Source organism: Tamandua tetradactyla, chromosome 7 (assembly GCF_023851605.1).
Source record: "Tamandua tetradactyla isolate mTamTet1 chromosome 7, mTamTet1.pri, whole genome shotgun sequence".
Taxonomy (NCBI): Eukaryota; Metazoa; Chordata; class Mammalia; order Pilosa; family Myrmecophagidae; genus Tamandua; species Tamandua tetradactyla.
The window spans coordinates 35,940,949-35,950,583 of NC_135333.1; the positions used below are offsets into that span (position 1 = coordinate 35,940,949).

The window sequence follows — 9,635 nt, forward strand, 5'->3', positions numbered from 1 at the left end:
GGGAAAGTTCTTGGAACCCAGGGGCCTGGAGAGAAGACCAGCAGAGACCATCTTGTGCCTTCCACGTAAGAAAGAACCTCGGTGGAAAGTTAGCTGCCTTTCCTCTGAAGAACCAACAAAATAAATCCCCTTTTATTAAAAGCCAATCCGTCTCTGGTGTGTTGCATTCTGGCAGCTAGCAAACTAGAACAATAACCTCTTGACTCTGTTTGAAATCTCTCAGCCACTGAAACTTAATTTTGTCTCATTTCTCTCTTCCCCCATTTGGTCGAGATGGTTTTCTCAATCCCTTGATGCCGGGTTCTGGCTCATCCCAGGATTTCTGTCCCACACTGCCAGGGAGATTTACACCCCTGGGGGTCATGTCCCACATAGAGAGTGGGAGGGCAGTGAGTCCACCTGCTGAGATGGCTTAGAGAGAGAGGCCGCATCTGAGCAACAAAAGAGGTTCTCTGGGGGGTGACTCTTAGGCCTAATTTTTTTTTGATCTGAATGTGATCTTTATTCAAAATAATGTGTCCAAAATGATTTTGAGTTTTATGGAGTAAGCAATTTAGACAGCAGGCTTCTTTTCTTCTGTGGCAGGTTTCTTTGCTGCTGGCTTCCTGGCAGAGGCAGCCTTCTTTCCCAAAGGCATCTGCTTCTGGGGCTTCTTCTTGACACCGACAGCCTGCTTCCCTTTCTTCCCCACAACAGGCTTCTTGCCTGGAACCCCTTTCGCATCTGATTTGGCCTCTAGTGCTGCGGCAGCTTTATCCACCCTGAGTTTGTGATTTCTGGCCTGGCGAAGAAGGGTGTTTCGGCGCATGGTCTTTGCACATGGGTTCAGTTTCAACATGATTCTCAGATTTTTCAGTGGATTCTTCTTTAGGACTCTGCGATGAATCTTTTTGCGCGGTGCTCGGAGGGCTCTTTGGGTCTCTGGGCTTTTCAAGATTCTGCTAAGGTCTGTATTCATCCTCTTGTGAGTGGGAGGGTTGCAGTCACTCTTTAGAGAGGCAGCTTTACGCCAAGTGCCATACAGGTCATCCAACTTGCGGAAAGCACTTTCAGTCCAAATGCAGAAACGTCCCACATGCCCACCAGGAGCAAGTTTCAAAATGTTCAGCTTGCTTACATTCAGCAGAGTAATTCCAGGGATGTTTCTGAAGGTCTTGATGATACCATTGTCCTCATTATAGATGACGCACGGTCCCCTGCGCTGTATGCGACGACGGTTTCTCATTTTACCCTTGCCAGCTCTCATCCGCTGAGAAGCATAGACCTTTTTGATATCATTCCAGGCCTTGAGTTTCTTAAGAAGCAAAACAGCCTCCTTGGTCTTCTTATAGCCTTCAACTTTATCTTCGACCACCAAAGGAAGTTCAGGAACTTCCTCAGTACGATGACCTTTAGACATGACCAGTGCTGGTAAGGCTGAAGCAGCCAGGGCAGAGCAGATGGCATATCGCTTCTGCGTTGTGTTTACTCTTCGGTGCCATCGACGCCATGTTTTGGTTGGTGCAAACGTGCGGCCTCCACGACACATATTTCCAAAAGCCCCCTGGCCAGATCGGTGAGTCCCACCACCTCGAACTCTGGGAACTCGAGCCACAGCTCTGCCAGTGCCCCAGGACTCAGCACTGGTTTGATGACCTGCTAACTCACTGACAGCATAGGGCTGTCTGTTGTTTTTCCGCAAGTTGGTGTGAACAAAGTTCACAACATCCGGTCTAATGGGAGCCTTGAATACAGCAGGCAAAGTAACATTTTTGCCAGATGATTCCCCCTTTTCAGAGTACACCGATATCAATGGGCGAGCACACGCCATGGCGGGGAGAGGAGAGGGCCACACTCCTCTCAACCCGGTGGCTCCCACAGGAAAAAGCAGGCCTAACTTTAAGTAGGTTCAGCCTTTCCTTTGCAGGAATAAGTTTTATAGGGGTGAACCCCAAGACTACTGTTCTAATCTTAATATAGACTTGTGTGGCAGAAAGCCGTAATTATCTAAGACTGCTTAAGATACTCATGGCTCTCTGTTTCCTCTCTTGTCGTATTTAATGAGCTGTGCAGCTTCCATAGTCCTCTGAAATTTGGTCCTTGAAATTTTGAAACTTAACCATCCAACCCCAAACAGGAATTCTCCTGGCCTCTTCACTCTTCCCCAAGGGATATAGTTCTCAGTCTCCCCTCAAGGTCACCTACCAAATTCAAAGCATCCTTGAAGACCTACTTCAAATCCACTCCCTCCTTGAAAATACAACCCATGATGACTTCACTAGCTCTCTAAAGGAGGGCTAGCAAAGATGACATAAGATCCCTGTGAAGTTGAAGTTCATGTGTCAACTTGGCCAGATAATGGTGTCCAGTCATTTGTCAAGCAAGCACTGGCCTCATTGTTATTGTGGGGACATCTCATGGACTTAAATGATCAGTGAGTTAATTGCATCTATGGCTGAATGCATCTACAATTAACTGAGGAAATTGCCTTCACAATGAGTGAAGCTTAATCCAATCAGTTGAAGGCTTCAAAAGGAGAAGTGATGGATTCAGCAGTCACAAGAAAGAATTGCCGTCTCTACTTCAGCCAGCCAGATTTTCATGGGGAATTCATCAAAAACCTTCACTGGAATTCCCAGACTGTGGCCTGTTCTATGGAATCTGGAGTCGCCCAACTCCACAGTCGCATGAGACAATTCATACAAAAATCTCATGATATTTACAGATATCTCCTATCAGTTCTGTTTCCCTAGAGGACCCTGACTAATACAACCCCCAAAATTGTAATATATGAAAACTAAAGTAAACTCAATGACAGAAAATATGCAGACTCTTAATGGCAAGTCATTGAGATCAGTAAGTGATTTAGGGAATAGGTACATTGGAAATGACCACCAAATGGGGGTGGATTTCAAGACATGGAAATAAAAGGAGGAAAAAGATATTCCCAACTGCAGGTACAAAAACCACAAAACAACACAGCATTCCTTATCTCTCTCTGGATATGGAAGGTAAGACAAAGTTTGATTAAACGGGTTAAAAATTCTTAAGGGCTTTACATTGATTAATTAACTTCCTTTCCACAACAACCTTATCAGATCACTATCATTTTTGCAGTTGAGGACATCTGAGGCACAGAGAGGGTAAGAGTACCTCGTCATAACAATATGGGTAGTGAGCATCAGAGCCTGGATTTAAACCCAAGCAGCAGAGCTCAGCGTCATCAGACCCATTCCTACAAGGCTCGAAGGGGAGTTATTTAAAAACTCAACCTCAGATTGATTTAGCATACCATTTTGTTCAAGCAGCATTAATCATTTTTGAAAATGCAATTTACATAGAATATTTTCTGTTTTGTTCTTGAAAATAGCTTGAGCTTGTAAAACCTTCACCACCCTGCATTCTAGTATCTCTCAGTAAGGGACCATGAGCCCTTAAGGGGAGGAAGGCAACCCTGCACGGTTGCTATGGAACTGACAAGAGGAAAATGCAAGGTGTGCAACTGAACTGGGGGGGATGGGGAGGGGGCAGACAGCGTGGGAGAGAGGACTCTTCACCAGATGCTCTTCAGGCTGCCAGTTGTGCGGCATAAATTACTCCTTTTTTTAAAAAAAAAAAAAAGAGAGAAAACGGTGCTAAGCCCTGCTTTTCAAAAGCAAGGCGCAAATACTGTAATAATTTTAGGTAACATTTATGGAACACTTAGAACTGGGCCAGGCACCCTTCCAACTGGTTTACTTGGCTCAACTCTTTTCGTCCTTACGCTCCTCTTGCTCCCATTTTCCACTCGAGAACCTGAGGCACAGAAAGGTGGAGGTTCACTGGCCCCAGAACAGATGAGTGGCCCCGGGGCACTGAGCCCACACCGTCCCTGGCAGGGCAAGCCTTCTCACTAAGACATGGGCTAATGGCTGCAGTCACTTGCTAATACATTAGTTCATTATTTTTTCCTTTTAAATAAAGTACTGCCTTGAGAGTGTGGTCTTTTTTAAATTAGCAGACTTTATTTCTTGGAGCATTTTAAGTTGACAGAAAACTGAGCAGAAAGTATAGGGAGTTGCCATCTATTGTCTCTGCCCCACGACTCCCCTATTATTCATGTTTTTTATTTGTGTTTTTTTGGATTTAAAAAATTTATGTTTAGGGTGCAAAAGTAGTTCAGTGGTAGAATTCTTGCCTGCCAGGCGGGAGACCCAGGTTCGATCCCAGTCCATGTACTTCCAGCAAAACAAACAAAAATTCAACAAGTGGTGCTGCAATAATGGGATACGCCCATGGAAAAAGAATGAAATGTGACCTCGCCACACAGCATACAAAAAAAAAATTATGTTTAGAGCAGGTGTAGGTTTATAGGAAAATCCTGCAGAAAGTTTCTATATCCTCCTCTCCCCTCCCACCGCCCCACAGTGTCCCTAAAGTGGCCAGCAGGCAATATTCCAGAAATAGGGTTGGGTTTTTCAATGGGGATTTATTAGGTTAATAATGACTGAAACAGGGCATTATGATGCTAGAGCTTGGAAGGAATTTGCCACATCCGTGGCTGATGCATTTCAGTCTCAGTCCCTCCTTGTTTGGAGAGTGTGTATTTAGTCTTGGTATTTAGTCAGAAATGTTTCAAATTATGCCTTACTAATAAGAACGATTAATAATTGCACTTCTAAGGCTCTAAAAATGTCCAAATTAAGGTGTTCAGAGGATGACACTTTCTCTAAGGAAAAGCTGCTGGCACGCAGGGTTCCTCTGTCACATGGGAAGGCACCTGGTGACGTCTCCTGGTCCTTCTCTCCTGGTTCTGATTTCAATGGCTGTCTCCAAATGTCTCTGGACGTTTCTCTGTAAGCTCTCAGGTCTTTTCCTGACTTTTAGCCTCTCAGAAAGGACTCCAGTAAAGGATTAAGACCCACCTGGAATGGGCTGGGTCACAGCTCCATGGAAACAACCCAATCAAAAGGTCCCGCCCACAACAGGTCTGCCCCACAGGGATGGATAAAGGGAACATGGCCTTTTCTGGGGTACCTGACAGAGGCAAACCGGCACACTACCTTCATAAGACAGTTAAAGACACACTGTTTCTTTGAGAACATTCTTACGTTGAACAACAAGCAATCTGCGGTTGTCTCGCATAACATGTATGTTTCACCAGTGTATACAGCCTAATACAGGAACATTTAAAAATAAGTTCTTGGGCGGGCCGCGGTGGCTCAGCGGGCAAAGTGCTTGCCTGCTATGCCGGAGGACCTCGGTTCGATTCCCGGCCCCAGCCCATGTAACAAAAAACGGAGAAACAGAATACAATAAAACAAGAAAATGTTTAAAGATGTTTCCCTTTCTTCCTTCCTTCCTTCCTTCTATCCTTCCTTCCTTCTCTCTGTCTTTCCTTAAAAAAAAAAAAAAAAAAAAAAAAAAAAAATAATTTATTTCTGGGTGCGCAGGTGGTTCAGTGGTAGAATGCTCACTTTCCATGCGGGAGACCCGGGTTCAATTCCCAGACCATGCCCTCCAAAAAAAAAAAAGTTCTTTCTCTTAGGAATATTTCTCTAATGACTGGTTTATTCCAGAGGTCAGGTAAGCAATGAAAATGATGATAATAATTGGTAACATTAACAATATTCACAAAAAATCACTGCCATTTATTTGGCAGATATATATGCCCCAAATCGCACTACATGTTGTATATATATTATTTTATTTACTCTTGCAATAGCTTTTAGGTATTTAGCTTGATTTAATAAATACTTATGTATTGTAAATCAATAATGCCACAATATAAATATTAGAATGAAATTTACACAGCTTACTATAATAATGTGACACAGTCTTAAATTGGGGCAGCTATTTCATGTATGGTTTATCTAAAACTTACAGCTATGAATATTAATATAAGCCAGGTCCCCACTGTATCCAAGGAAAGAAAGTCGATTGCAATTTATAAGGATGACATTTGGCATGCTTAAGTCACATAGTCTGTGCGAGCATTGCAGTATAATTGAATTCTCATTTTTATGTTTGAAGATGGATAAAAAGAACTAAAGGAACTAAATAAAAAGAGACAGAAAATGGGTCACGGGAAGATAGGCTAAAGGTTTTTTATTACTTAACCTCGAAGAAGGAAGGATGACAGGGTTTTGGCTAATAATTGTCTTCAATCATTTGAAAATTTATCTAGCAGAAGTTAATGACACTGTCCTCCATTTCCAAAAGCAACAGGAGGTACTGTTCTAAAACTGCAGTAAGAAAGCTTTAGGTGAGAACATCTGGAAAAAAAATTATGTGGCCAGGAAGGATGTAAAATCTATTTCTATCTAGTTCTTTATCAATCAGCCAATAACTGTGCCCTTCTAAATGACGTGCATCAGAGGCGGCACCACAAGAAGGGTTCCATTTGATGTCCCTTTCTGTCCCAATTCCTTTGAGGAACCACAATGAACCACCCGTCAAACTTAGATGTGGTTAGTTCTAGAATAATCTTAGACCCCAGGAGGGCCCTGGTAGCATCAACTCAAAAGAAAGCAAACCGACCCTCTTCACAATCCCTGCTTGGTCAGCCAAAAGTATTCTCCCCTCTCCCGGCATCTCAGAGTGGGCTCTGCGAGGTCCCGGGCGGAAGCAGAGATTCAAAGAACCAAATCCCAAAATTAAACGACGGTAACAATGTATTATTTCTGGTACAGATCGGTAACAACGTATTGTTTCTGGTACAGATCGGAAGCTCCCTTCCAAAGTGCCAAACCTAGCTTTTAAATGATTGCCCAAGCCAAAGGCCCTGAAGATTTTTTAAGATATCAAGAGGGGATGTTCCAGGGAGGGAGGGAGGGAGGGAGGGAGGAAGGAAGGGCCCTTCTTTACTTTTCTCTTTGAACTAAGGCCCAACCAGTTGCAGGAAGACACTGGGCCCGCAACGCCAGCAGCGTGCGCGGGAACAGCCGGCTGGGACTTGGGAGGCAGACTCGGTTGTCTCAGCACCTGCCGGGTCCCCTCACAGGGTCCGCCGCCTCGGGGAGGAAGGCGGGTAAGGGTGGGGCTGAGCCGGAGAGGTGGTTCCAGCAGGGAGCGCTCTAGCCCCGCCCGTGATGCACAGTAGATGCTCGGTAGATCCGGTCCCGGCGCCCGAGGTCCCGCCGCCTGAGGTCTCCAGCGGGAGCCACGACGGAATCGGATGCCACCGCGCCCCGCGGCCACTCCAGGCCCTCCCGCCCCCTCCCCCAGCGTTTTCCCCGTTGCCCGCCTTTGCCCTAACCCCCGCGGCGCCCCTCCTGGCCCACCTTGGACCCAGACCCTCCAGCCCTGCACGGTCCGAGCCACTCAGAGGGGCCGACTGCGGCAGGGCTGGGCTTCCTCTGGGTCCCTAAGCGCCCCCTCCCCGGAAACACAAAGCCTCTCAGAGGTCGAGCCGGGCTGGGGACCGCCCCCCGCCTTCCCCGTTGCCTCCCCGGGAGGTTGGAGGGAATGTTTTTCGCGAGCGGTCGAGGGCCCCTGAGCGTCTCGGCCTCGTAGCCTGGAGGCCGCATCAGACTTAGGGTGGGCTCAGAGCTGCGGTGCCACCCGGGGAGGAAACTCCTGGAGAGCTCGGCGCCCAGCGGGCGGCAGGCGGCGGCTGCGAGCGGAGGGCCCGCGCGGGAGGTGGCGGAAGCGAGCGGCCCGGGGCCCACCCCTGTGGGCACCTCACAAACCAGCCCGCGGGCGCTGGGGGCACCTGGCGGCGCGGCCTGAAGGAGATTCGGGAAATAAAGACAAGGTGCTAGGCGCCCCCACCTCACAGTGCGGCCCGGACCTGCCCCGGGGCGCCTGGTGCCACCCTAACCGCCAGCAAACCATTTCATCCGCGACGCCCAGTGTGCGGGAGCAGCAGGGGGGCGTGGATGGGCCCTAGGAATTCTGGCGGGCTTGGCTCTGGCCACCCCCGGAGCCCGTGCCGCCCCACCTTTGATCTGAAAGCCTCTCGTTTGAGATTGGGTTCCCTGGGGAACAGAAGGGAGGTCTCTGAGGCGTGCACACAGAAAGCTGCTTAGACTGCACTGTCACACAGCCACAGGGGGGCAAGGGTGGAAAGGAAAAACCCAGAGCTTTGGCCAATTCCCCGGGGAATTCAGGAGCTGGGGTTGCCCTTCAATTGTGGGGGCTGAGAGTTGTAACCAGGCATTGCTGGCATTGGCTGCAGGCTGCCCTAGGGGGAAATAACCTTGGGCAAGGCAGCTCCCTGGGTCAAAGTACAAAGAAAGCCCAGGGAAGAACTCAGCGGTGAGCTGTCAGAGCTGCCACTCCTGGGAGCTGGAGAACAGGAGCCTTGGCCCAGGAGGGGCCAGGGGCTGCACCACAGCGCCCACTGCACCCCTTGAGGGCCATCTGCTTATTCTCGTCTTTGCAACTGCAGGCCACAGGGTGGATGATGTCATGCACCTCCCTTTAAAAAGAAATATATATATATATATATATATAAAGACAAGCGCAGAATAAGGGTGGAATGTCAGACCCAGTTCCAAATTCCTGGAGCAGAGATCTTGGCCCAGACTGAATCAGGGCAATTGTTTACTGCCTTAGCACAGAGTCACAAACTACAAAAATCCTAAAAGACTTATTGTGAGTTGGGTACACGCCCCCCCTCCAAGGTAGAAACTTGCAGTGAGGAGTTTCCAGACTGGGGAAACAACATATGCCAAGGTGTGCAGTGTGAAAAGGAATTCGTGGCACGATCAGAGAACTCAGACATTTCTTCATGCAACAAACATTTACTGAGCACCTGCTACCTACCAGATGCTATTTCGGCTGGTGACATAACAGCCAAGGAAATAGAGCCCCTGCCCCGAGGGAGCTGGCGTTCTAATGGAACAAGACAGTGACAAAAATGCAGGTCCACAAGCACGTGGGGTGGTGATGGCTCGTGGACAGATAAAGCTGGAAGGCAGGTGAGGGTGGGGCTCCATGCATGGACAGGTCAGGGAGCTGGTCTGAAATGGTCCCACAAAGGCCGTGACAGCAAGTTGGAGGCAGAGCAGGGAGGCCTGTGGGCCTGGAGCCTGGTAGGTGAGGGGATGTCACCGAGCCAGGCTGGGTCCCATAAAAGAAGCCAGACCTGAAACAGTTCATACTATACAACTCCATGTATGTAAAGCAGAAAAACAGGTAAAACTAATCTATGCTGCCAGAAGGTTAGCAGGGACCCTAGGAAAGAGGTAGGTTGGGACTAGAGAGAAACACGTGGACGGCTTTGCTCTAGGTGGTGGGTAGCTTTTAAAAGGGGGAATTATTAAGTTGCAAGTCTACAGTTCTAAGGCCATGAGAATGTCTGAATTAAGGCAAGGCTATCAAAATGTCCAAACAAATACATCCAGCAAAAGATACCTTGGTTCAAGAAGGCCAGTGCCATTCAGGGCTTCTGTCTCAGCTGGAAAGGCACATGGCGACGTCTGCTAGTGTTCTCTCCTCATTTCATAAGGCTTCCTGGGGACGTCTTTCTGCTCCAAAGGTCTCTGGCTGTGTAGCCTCTGTCAGTTCTGGTAGTCCTGAGCTTTTTCCAAAATGCTTCCCTCTTAAAGGGTAAGCAACCCCACTTTTGGGTCACATCTCCATGGAAACAATCAGAAAGGTCCCAGCCAACAATAATAAGTGAGGATTAAAGAGCATGGATTTTCTGGGGTACACGACAGCTTCAAACCAGT

General features: G+C 47.8%; 1 pseudogene; it reads right to left on the minus strand.

Moving 5' to 3' along the window:
• Positions 1-473: 473 nt before the first annotated feature.
• Positions 474-1,864, minus strand: LOC143691078 (large ribosomal subunit protein uL4 pseudogene; annotated as a pseudogene).
• Positions 1,865-9,635: the final 7,771 nt, after the last annotated feature.